The sequence below is a fragment of the Marmota flaviventris genome, chromosome 16, assembly GCF_047511675.1.
Source record: "Marmota flaviventris isolate mMarFla1 chromosome 16, mMarFla1.hap1, whole genome shotgun sequence".
Lineage (NCBI taxonomy): Eukaryota > Metazoa > Chordata > Mammalia > Rodentia > Sciuridae > Marmota > Marmota flaviventris.
The window spans coordinates 29,144,717-29,157,474 of NC_092513.1; positions in this window are offsets into that span (position 1 = coordinate 29,144,717).

Consider the following 12,758-nt stretch of genomic DNA (forward strand, 5'->3'; position numbering starts at 1 on the left):
TAATTAATTGATAAACAGTATATTACTTCATTTATAGCGGTAATATTTGCTCTTTTGTGAATGATAAAGAAGGGTGGTAATATCCAAATGTATTCGTTATTTAAGTAAGCATATTTGGACTTGGAAAGTTAAAGATAAATTTACTTGAGTTAGAAAGCACAAACAACTTTCAGTTTTAATCAAAAAGAAAATAACATTTTTTGGTTTTTGCCTCTCCAAATACAAGTTTTTATTTTAAAAATAGCTCTACCTATTTTATAAGCAAATTAATTATAAATTGTACTAATTTATATATTTAAAAAATACCCAATCCCAATATACAATTAAATTTTATTAAAAGCTAAAAATAAATTATTGCAGACGTCATCTTCAAGCCTTTTTAGCATCTTTTTTTTTTTTTTTTTTTTTTAAGAGCAAAGGGTATTTACTCTTTAAGGTACAGACATGGGTAGAGAGGAATTGGTTGAGGAACCAGTTCAGATTAGAGTAAGCAGGATGCCAGCGTCAGGGACCTTATGACCAGTGAGACACTGTGGAAGCTCTCTGTGTCGAAACATTCTGATTACCTTTCCCCTTGACAGATAGGTGCTATTGTCTTCTGCCTCCCAGGTACTCCGTCATCTCCCCTACATTCAGTAAGCCTATCTCCATGTCAGATTCTTTCACTTTCTTTTCCATCCTGCGCAGATGGATTCTCATGGATTCTAGGACTGCTCTTGACATTTTATTTCTCCATGAGTTTGTGGTGAGAATCCTACAAGATGCTTCCAAAGAAAGGAGTTATGGTGTGTAAACTGATTCCATGTTGAGAATTCACCTTAGTCTCCCCATCTTACTTAAATATTTGGACTCCTTATTGTTATATCAGGGAATTTCTGGCTTTTCAACTTCAATAAGTTCAGACAACTATTTAAATGTAGGTTTTAGTTAATAAATGGACCATATAATTAGAACTATTTCTAGTTTTTAAATTTCATTGATTAATAGTAATTTACCCACACCAATTAATTCAACATGAGATGAGATGATGTCTAGTAACATCATATATACATTTATGAATATATATATATATTCCATATATTTTTGCCAATACGAATCACTATTACAAATTACAAACTGGTTATGGTTTTATTATTTAAGTTTTATTCTCTTTTAATTAGCCTCTGGCTACCTGTAATCTATATGGTGGAAGTAAGAACTATATTGGATCTAGGACATGAGACTGTTTTAGCACCTCCAAGTAAAGAACGACTATAAGAGAAAGATTGCTTCTTCTAATAAAATACATAAGTTTTGATGTTTGAGTACTTGTCATTGTACCAATCTCTCTAAATTTTACCATGTTGATTCTAGACTTCCTGTTCTGATCCAAGACTCCAATTTTTAGCAAGACTGATGAAGCCAAGTAACGCTTCAATGCCGCGATACACAGGCTTGGTCTAAGAATAGTTTTTGGACGTGTCAATGCTGTCATTATAGAATGTAGAATATTCTTTTGAAGAAATCTTGTAAACTTCATCTTTTACTAATGACAGTAAGAATTTGATACCTATATCTTATTATTTTCTATGTTAATATCCCCGATGCAATTAGAATTAACTCAGTTATACATAACCTTTGGACTCTTTGAAAACATCAATCAGTGCTATATCCCATTATCAACACCTTCATCATCACCTTTGACTGCCAACCCTATCTTTCCGGCATAATGCCGGATTACAAAGTATAATTTAAATTCCTGTTTTGTCTGAGTACAACCAGTTCACTTATTTTTATAATAACTGATTCTCATGCTTTCAAATTAGAAAATCAATCCCAAATGTACAACCTGAAGCTTTGGACATATTTTTTTTGGTTATTCACAGGTACATTTTGTACCAACAATATATGAGTTAATATTAACATGTATTTACCATAAAATACTGTGTATATTTTAATTAGAAAAGTGTTAATAAAGGGAATGAGGTGCTTATATTATTCCAAATGATGGAGGAATGAAATCTAGATAGGACATCCTAGAATAAATTGCAAGATAAAACAGAAATGGTGGGATTACTAGATCTGCCATAACCAGAAAGGTTGGTTGTCTTCAAGATCACAGTGCATTGGCTAGAATCAGGAAGGTGCCACCAGCAAATCATGGCTCCCAAATCATATTGCACCTGCTATGTCTGTACTAGCAAACAATATACACCCCATGCTCTGCCTTTTTTTACATGTAAAGCCAGTAAGGAGACACTGGCATTGTACATTAACGCTACTACAAAGAAACTCAACACCTCCATGGCTTTGCTTCACAGCAGAAAAGTATAATGAGCATTCGTGTGAACTTCACCTTGCTTTTGTATTCTAAAGTTAAGCAAGCACCACTGATTAGTTGAATTTAAATTAGGTATACAAGCTCTTTCACAAAGCAGTCTAGGAAGTAGAGTTTATAGACTTATAACTTTTGAACCTCAGTGGCAGAAAAGTCAGGATAGAATGGATACTCTGGACCAATCTATTATATCCACCATTCCCCTTGATCAAAAGAATGATAATGATAAGGCAATAATTAAGAGAACTTTTTTTTATTTAAAATCCCTCTCTAAGTTGGCCTTTTCCTTCAAGGAATCAGGTTCTTCATGAAGCTGGATTGAATAGTCTACCAACCAAACGATGAACTGAAGAGATAAGCAACAATCAAAATATTTTTAAAAACACTGCTGATAATTCATCAAGTATACAAATACTTTTTAAAAAACCCTTCATCTTATTAATACAGAGTATTTTTGACTGAAATATTTAAGTAATTAAGCAAAATTAAGGCATAATTTGTCTGATTTATGATTGCCACAGTTGCATACTGTGTATCAGTGATACCTGTCTTACTTTCTGTAGTTGACTGAGGCCTATATCAATGTTAAATCCAAGTTCTTGTATTAATTCTTAGAATTGATGAAATGTCATTAAGAGCAGTTTGTAAGTTAAAAATACGAGCTAAATATATGTCAAAGAATATTCTAGTGAGAAAATATAAGCACATATAATGTTTATTCTCAGGTTCAGTTTCACTTCAGGGAACCTCTTTGCAAATCCCTTTAAAGTGCTGAGTTAACGGAAGAAGCAGAGCTTGTTAGGAGCCTGAAATTGGCTAAATTTAGATATGTAAATGAATCCGCAGGGCTTGCTTACACTCCATAGGCAGTCTGTATAAACTCACTCTCTCTCTCTGTCTCTCTTTCCTCCTTCTTACTCCACCCCTAATTAAAAGAGCAGTTCAGTTACAGGGTCAAATTCCCCATGCTGACCTAGCTTGGCAGCTGCTTTGAGAAGGGTAGAAATCTGTACACCACAGAGAAGTGGCAATTAGTTCCCCTGTAATTAAGGAGTGAATGGTACCAGCAAATGGATGTGGGCCATTTTCAGGCGGCTGAGTGGGAAAACATGGAATGGATTAAGGAGAATTTCCTAAGCACAGTTTATCCTAGAAATAGGTTCACCAATTCTCTGAGAAATGGCATACAGTCTTGGGATGACGCCCAAACAAAATTACTGCAATTCTGAGTTAGATTGGAAAGTGGAGAAGCTTACAGAAACCTACTCAAGAAGAGAGGCCCTTGGAACAAATTGGTGCCATTTATAATGAGGTAAAAAGCTCTCTTGGCCACCCAGAGCATAACTATAATGTGTTATCATGTCTTATTTTGGAATAAAACTCTATTGGATATTGTTTGATTATAGAAATATAAACACGATTTTTGTTTTTAGTTTTACTTCTAATATTTAGGTGCTTAAATGGTAAGGCATATTTTTTTCCCCTTGCAGGCAACAGAAAGTCAGTATATTTTCCTAAATAATGGTGAATACTGCCAGAATAAATATCAAAAAAATTCACAAATGTCATCAAATGACTATCAGGAACCCAAGTAACTTTGTAATATGTCTGTAATATGTTCTGGATTGCACCCCTATTCTTTTCTATTTTATTTATTCTAACGTGTTAGGTATGACAGCAGAATGCATTAAAATTCATATTATGCATATAGAACACAATTTTCATATCTCTGGTTGTACACAAAGTAGAGTCACACCATTCGTGTCTTTATACATGTACTTATGATAATGATGTCCATCTCATCTCACCGTCTTTCATATCCCCATTTCCCCTCCTTTCCCCTCTCTTCCCTTTGCTCTATCTAAACTAAAGTTTGTCTCACCTTCCCATGCTCCCCTCCAAACCCATTATCAATCAGTATCCTGATATCAGAGAAAACATTCAGCATTTGGCTTCTGGGATTGGCTTACTTCACTTAGCATTATATTCTCCAACTCTATCCATTTACCAGCAAAGGCCATGATTTTATTCTCTTTTAATGCTGAAGAGTATCCCATTGTGTATATATGTCATACTTTCTTTATCCACTCATCAACTGAAGGGCATCTGAGTTGGTTCCAGAGTTTAGCTGTTGTGAATTGTGCTGCTACAAACATTGATGTGGCTGTGTCCCTATAGTTTGCTGGGTTTAAGCCCTTTGGGTATAGATAGAAGAGTGGGATATCTGGGTCAAATGGTGGTTCCATTCTCAGTTTTCCAAAGAATCTCTATACTGCTTTCCAGATTGGCTGCACCCATTTGCAATCCCACCAGAAATGTATGAGTGTACCTTTTCCCTCACATCCTCACCAACACTTATTGTTGTTTATATCCCTATTTTTTCCCTATGTTGAACTCTTTTCTCTCTTCTGATCAGCTAACTCTGCTAACTCACTATTTTTGTTCCATCATAACTTTTGTCTTCATAGGTCTTCCATCTTGCCATGATCTCAACTCTAACACACAGCATCAATTCATTGTTTTTTACCTCAACCAATTGGTTTCTTCACCTGCATATTCATAAGAAAGAAAATGTGAAGATCAGCTAATTTGAAGATCTGCTGGTCCTAATTATATATAATTGTCTTGCTTCAATCTTTCTATTAACAGTATTTTAAAATTTTATTTCAGAAAACTAACTCTATTTGTTAGTATCCTAAAAGTTTCTCAGCTCACAAAAAGGATATAACATATATATATATATATATATATATATATATATATATATATATAGAGAGAGAGAGAGAGAGAGAGAGAGAGAGATATTTCTATTGTGAGCCTTATTCCACTGAGAATTATATTTTCTTGCTCCTCACATTAATCTTTCTTTCTTTCTTTTTTTAAACCAGAAATTGTACAACACAGGGTCGTTTAACCACATTCCCAGCCCTTTAATTTTTTTTTTTTTAATTTTGAGACAGGGTCTTGCTAAGTTGCTTAGGGCCTCATTAATTTTCTGAGGCTGACTTTGAACTTGAGATCTTCCTGCTTCAGCTTCCAGAGCAAGTGGGATTACATGTGTGCACCACCACACTTGGTACATGAATTTTTCTGGATTACAGATAGGGAAACATTTAGGTCTTCCCTCATGTCACTGGTGCTTGAAGAATTTGGTAGTCTTAGGCCAATTGTTTGTACATTTGTACTGGTCCCCATACAGTAGTGCTGTTTAACATGCCATCTCCGTGTCTAGCACTTGCCAAGGAAAGATATTAGACTCTTTCTCAGGGCCATTCCTTTTTCAATTTTCCATCTTCCCTTTTGTTTACTTTTTGGACAGATGACTAGATGGCTCTCTGTTTGGGTTCATTCTGTGGTCAGAAAGTTATCTATTTTGTTCTTTTTAAATTCTATATCTTAATTTTTAAAACAATTTATAAAATAAACATATTTTTGTATTACATTAAAAAACCCAGTTGATCTATGTTTTTAAAATGTTTACTGTATAATGTTTGAGTAGATATGTCTCAATCAGAAAAAGAAGGTCAAGGGTCCAAATAGTATATACATGAATTCCTGCAAGTATGATGTTATGAATTTAGGAAATCTCACTATTGCTCTAATATTACCTGACAGTAGTCTCCGACCTTTCTGTTTTCTGACTGGAAGCACAGTCCACAACACCCTAATTCTGGCTAGCTTCTCTAGGCTTCTTTTCAGTTCATATGGAATTCATAGTCAGAGCAAATCAAACCAGATACCAATAAAACACTTGCAAAGACCTCATATATATTCTAATCCCTCTAACTCTTCTTTTTGAGAAAATTCTTTTTGAAATTTAAGGTTTACAGAGTGTACATCTATTTTACTACCTTCTCAACATCAAAATACACAGTTGGGAAAACCATGGCAGGGTCCTTGATATCTCAATTTGACTGAAAGTTACTCTGTCATTCAGCTTGGAAGAAGGGTCTATTTTGGACCCACTTCCAAAGTTGAAAAGAGAAAGTTTATTTTTCTTAAAAATAACTTCAGCCACTATTCAACCTTCAGAGAAAGTTTGAAAAGGCCTCAGTCATCTTGCTGCTTTGGGAATTTCTCCATTAAGGAAGCTTTCATTCTAACTGTGCCAGATTGACCTTGTTCTTATAATTTAGAGGAAACTGAGGCAAAAGCCTTTTTAACGGGGGTGACTGTTTCCAAGAAGAACTTTTTAGCTATCACTGGTTCAGTGACTCTGGATACTCTTGGTTCCTGGCAGACATGGGTCAACCTTATAGACTTCTCTCGTTCCCAGTCCTCCAAATGGATATAACAAATGCTGAAACAATGTGTACTAGGTTATAAGCACAAAGAGAAAAGAGCATGGATGTCAATTTTCTAATCGCAGACATGTCACACATGAAAAAGAATTTTCTTATTTAACAGCTGTGTCAACTTAATTACATTATAATGAAATTACTTTAACTCCTCTGCCACCAACTATATAGTGTCCTTTTCAACTCCACTTCTTCTATTCTCTGACACTAACTGGTTGTTCAGAAATGCAATTCAATATTACCACTGTCTACCTATAGTTAGAACCAGAGAGCACCAGTTAAAGGACTGGGTAGACAAGGTAGCCCACACTTCAGATGCCCATTGCAAGTCCCAGATCACCTGCACTTCTTACTGACAGGCTTTAAGTCAGGGGATTCCCCCACCTCTTCTTCAGGCTTTGGTGATTTTGATGCTGGAGGGGGCAAAAAGACAGATAGTCAGTATAGATAATGAATGATTGGGTCAGGAAGATGGGGGCTGATTTCAAAGGAAATAAAGTGCTAATACCTCCAGAATACCTCCAGAGGTCCCCCTCCCCTCCCCTGTCATCAAAGTTACCAGCCTCCAGGGAATTGTTCCTCTCAACAAGGAGTTGTAAATGAAAGTCCTCTGGGTGGCTTTCTTCCTGTCTGTACCCCTGGAAGGCTCCTTTCCCACCTTTTTGCCCCATAGGTAAGATAAGGGGAGGAGGAGACATGAGAAGAAAGGATAAAAGGTGCAATAAACCCCCACTCCCTTGGTCACAGCTTTGGACCCCCTCCTCTGCAGAGGAATCTCTCTCTGAGTCTCTCTTTTCTATCCTTTAAATAAAATTTGTTGCTCTTGACTTGGTATTTCTCAGGTGTTCAATCTTCAACACCAGGGGAATGGGAACCACATCCTGATTCTTATTGCCAGTATCATCTCTGGTATCAATTTGAAAGAACATCTTACAGATCTTAGAAAGGCACTTTCCTAAAGTTCACTAATGTACTATAAAATGATGCACAAGAATTACCAGATGAATAGGTTCCTAGGGCATGGTCCAGTTGGGTGGACATGAGCTGTACCATGTGAATGTGACCAACAACCTGTAAGTTCTCTGAAAGGATTAGTTTGGATATATGTAAGTTTCATCACACAGGCAGGAATAACAAAATCATTGCCACTCACGATACTCATGATTAAACTCAATCTTCTGTCTTCCCAGGGATTCAGAGGAAAGGGACCATAGTTCCCAATTCTCTATTATGACTTGATTCTTATAGAGTCCAGTTCCCATTCTTAAACAATCTAGAAGCTTCTCAGCCAAGTGTCCTTTTATTAGTATAATAAAGACATTCATCAATCAGGAGTTTACAAGGGTTTTAGGATCTCTATACCAGGAATAGGGCAAAGGACCATATTTTTTAATATTTCAGTAGATATTTTGACAATATGGATGAATAAATGTATTTGAAATATTGAATAAATATGTACTGAAAATGAAACATAGGAAATATAAATAAACCCACATACTAAAGTAGGAACACTAGCAACTCTCATGGAGCCCTTCCCTAAAGATTACATTAGCTAAGTCTGAAAGACAATTATGTAAAATTGAGAATTTCTTTTTAACTCTTGGAAGTGGGTGGTAAGTGGCCAAACAGATGATAGGATTCAGTGATAGCAAAGACATATGCAGATGCATAGACACATATACATATGCACACATACACGTGTGCATACACATAGCCATATAGACATGCACATTATCTTGTCTACAGAGGTATATCATCTTATATGTAAACCAGAAGTCTCTGGTTCTTTTAATACCACCACTTGTTTGGAATAAGGACTGAAGGGACCTTTTTATATTACTATAAAGAGAGCAATTTTGTTCTATGGCTTCAAAATAGGAAACAGATTTTGACCAAAGTTATAGGATTTTTTCCTAATTTATTATACAGCATTCTCATAATGCTCTACAAAACTTAAAAGAAATAAATATGCAAGCAAGCTAACAAGCGAATATATTCAAAAACACTTTAAAAAAAAGTAAATGATCCTACACCTCACAAATTTTACTAGCAAGCTACATTAAGTCAGGGACTGAGATGTTTAGTTGTTTGGTGAGTTTATTACTGTATCTCCAGTGCTTTGATCGGTGGTAGCATATCGTAAGCAATCAATAAATATTTGTCAAAAGGATATATCTGCCAAAAACAAATTCTTCACAATTCTTTCCCATAAAATTTATGGCCAATAAATGGCATACATATGGTTGAAGACATCTGCATCAGCTTTCCCCATTAGAAAAAATATATATATTTCTCAGTCCAGGGTAAGGAAAGAATGAGTGCCTTTGAGCTAGAACCCTGACCATCCTCCGAAAATCCAGGCAGAATAATCGGCCAGTTTGAGGTCATGGTATGAAATATGAAATTACAAAGCTATTTTTCTATCAGGATGCTCCTTCTAACTCTGGGGTAGAACACTATTGCTCTGAGCAATTAAAAGTTAAGAGGAAACAGAAACAGGTATAGGAAATAAAAATATAAGTCTCATAGCTAATGAGCAGTACAAGGATTATGGTGTCAAATTGCATGGAGTATCCAATGTTCTAATATGCTAAGTAGTCTTGTCAACTAATCAACTCTAAAAATCTCACTAGCATGGCCACTTAAAAGTTGTTACCTCATCAATGCAAGAAGAAAGAAAGAAAAAGAAGAAAATGGACACAAATATGACAAAGAAAAAGAGTTCCGACAGATTGCTTGGAAGACTGGTGCCCAGATAAGAGTTGAAAACCTGAATCATGGAAGCTCTTTGAATAGAAGGTGTCAGTTCCAGCACCTAGGACAGCACCTGCCCTGAAGCAAAAGTTCCAGGAGAGGATGGACTTCCCTGGTATGATCCTGCTGTATCCTCAGGGTCTTGAATAGCCTCTGCCTCAAATGCAGTGCTGAGGGAGTATCTGTTAAGAGAGGAAAAAATTATTAATAACAAAGATCATAAATAAGATGGGCTCTAGGATTACATCTCCTGGAATTAGCCCACATTTTAATACCATGACATCTGCCTGTACCTAAAAAGAGGTCTTTCAATGCTTCCCAATATGCTACAGTATGAAAGTACTTTCTTCCATTGATCATTATCTTTTCCATGTCAATTTCATTTAGAATGAGTATGCCCCTGAAAGAAGTAAAAAGATAAGTTGTTACCACATGGATGCGAAGCAGGATGGTTGAAATTCTTCTTTTAGGACAAGTAGGCTAGGTAGTATGAGTTCCTTTGGGCCAGTGTCTCCACTTTCTCATGTCTACCAAGAAAGTTATAGAAAAGAGATTTTTTTTTTATTTTTCCATGAATCATATTTGAAGAGTGACATTGAATATTCCATGCCAGTGGTCGAGCCTCATTAGGATAGGGTAAAGAGACAGCTGTTTCAAGCAAGCTGCAGAAAGTAATTAAGTGAGAGACAGTAGGAGAAAAATTCTTTTTAATCTTTAACTTTGGAGTATCTAATGTTCTAATATGCTAAGTAGTCTTGTCAACTAATCAACTTTAAAAATCCCACTAGCATGACCACTTAAAAGGGAGCTTTTCATTAAACTCTGTTCCAAAAAAATTCTAGGGCATCACATCACATCTGTCTTCTTTCTCACATCACATCTGTCTTATATCTGAGTCTGAGATCAGAATCATCTATTCCTGGTAATCTTCCCTCTCAAATCTTAAAATTGACCGAGTAATTTAACAAACATTTTGTTATCAGCTGAAATTGGTTGAAACAGCTTTCTGTCCTTAATGAGTTTCCTATTCTATTTCTCTGAGGTGTGTCCCAAGAAGAGACCTCACCACCCTTCTAATACAGGAATCAGCTCCCTACCTAGGGCCTATGTGGTGAAGATTATGCACAGGATAATTGTAAAGACATTAGCACAATAAAGTGAAAACAAAACAAAAAAAGTAAAATTGTCCCAGACTACCTTTATTATCATTTTAGCCTCACTTAGATCATGTTCTTCCTATTTGATGGAGGTCTTCTGACATGCACACAGGATGCAAGCTGGAGATTGTCAGGGGTGGATTTTACTAACAATCTCCCTCTGGTAAACACATTTGGCCACCTTGATCCATTTTTACCACTCAAATCTACTTAACCTTTAAGATAAACAACCTGGGATTAAAGTGTTCACCAAGACATTGGATATTTAATGATAAAGAAGAAAATCCTGGGAAATCATGATTGACCACCTTAATCCCAGGAGGAACTACTCACCTACCATATTAATCTGCAATGTGTTTATTTCTTGCCAAACTCTTTCCTGTGACAGTCACACACATTTCACCTGAAGAACCATTAATAACCCTTCAGGCCTACTCTGGTCCTCACCTCCTCTGGAAAACGTCCCTGTACTTCCCCTAGACTGAATTGTGTGCCTGCTCCACTAGTTTATGTCATTAGTCTTTCACAGTGTTCATCTTTGTTTCCTTTTATATCTGTCAACATCCTTTGGTGACTTGTGGGCAGGCAATGCATCATGTTTACTACTGTAGCCCCACACAAATTTCAAAACAGAGAAAGGCATCATAGATGACTAATTATTACTTTAAAAAGAAAAAAAAGTCCTCTTAGACAATACAGGAGAGAATAAGCTATAATCACAGAGGTCCAATAGTGAAACAGGCTCAAAGGAGAAATGGTAAATATCATGTTGCTGGAGAAATTCAAGCTCCATCAAGGTAATTTTATATGTGATTCCTACTCTAGATAAATTCTCTAGGTAATTGAACTCCAAATTCCCTTTTCACTGAAGTCATCTGATATGATAACCAATGCTTCCTCAATGAATAGCATCAGAATTATCTGAACTTCAAAACTCTGATGCTGTAGGTATGGAGTCAGACAGAATTTTCTGTAATTCATAAGCAACTCAAGGGATTCTGGTACATCACTAATTTTCTTAAAGTCTATTAATGCTTATTACATTAGTACAGTAGAGTTATATGGTGTGTTGATTGTAAAAATAAAAAGGGATATATTCCCCTAGAAATGTAGTCCAGATAAATGATCTGGGAATCTTCTCATAAGGTATTGTATATTTAAGCTTTCACTTCTCTGGGTCTTAATAAAACCATCATTGATCCCATGCAAAGCCCTTCAGCTCTGGTTTATTTCCCAGATTCATGAATCTAGAGCAGTTTTCAATCCTAGTTGTATATTAGAATTACCTTGGGAGCTTTAAAATATATGGATGTCTGACTTTTTCCTACATGATTCTGCTGTAATTGGTTGGGAGATGATCTTTCTCGTTAATTCTACATTTCAGTCTGAGATGAAAACTAGCCTAGGAGAAATAAGGGCTAACCTGAGATTTGAAATATCAGTAGTAGTTGGTCATATGAAGAGTGTGGGTACAAACTGGTACATACACATGTTGTGTATGTGAAGTGTATGCTGGGAGAAAAATGTGGTTAGATAGAATGAAGAATGAAAATCCAGGCAAAGCTGTTCACTTGGGGAAAGTTCTAATGAGCTTTTGCAATGGGCAAATGGTTATGATTGAAGTAAGTTGCAGATAATGTGTGCAAAAGTGCTCTGTAAAATGGAAGACATGTTTTTTTAAAAAAATAAAAACTTGTAGTTAATTTAATTTGACTAAATGTTGAATCCTTTATGATGTCATTTGCAACCTAAGGAAATTAGAGCTAGTAAGAGATCAACAATTCACATATGGGTCATTTTTTATGGTAAACTCTGGTTATTGTATTTGATTTTTTTTCTTCTAAAAAAAACAGATCTACAACCAGATAGTAATTCTTTTTAATCAATTTGGTGGAAAATTTACTTAAATGTGTGGTTCTATGTTCTTGCCTCGTTAATTCCTATCTGATGAAACATCACTGAATCTTCCTTGAATAAATGAGTAAGTTTGTGATCCCTCCAGGACATCAATTAACAGTGTGTAGGAAATTCAAGTGTGTCCTGACCCCAGGACATACCAGCAAGTGGCTTTTTCTAAGAGAAATTGCTAACATCAGTTCACTTTATTGTAATTGACCTCTTTCTCTTTAAAGGAGCATTGTAAGGGTAGAGGAATTGAGTACGTAATTGAGTTCAGTTGTGTTCCAATTCTCTGCACTTTCCTTGCACCTAGTAAGTAAAAGTGACTTGCAA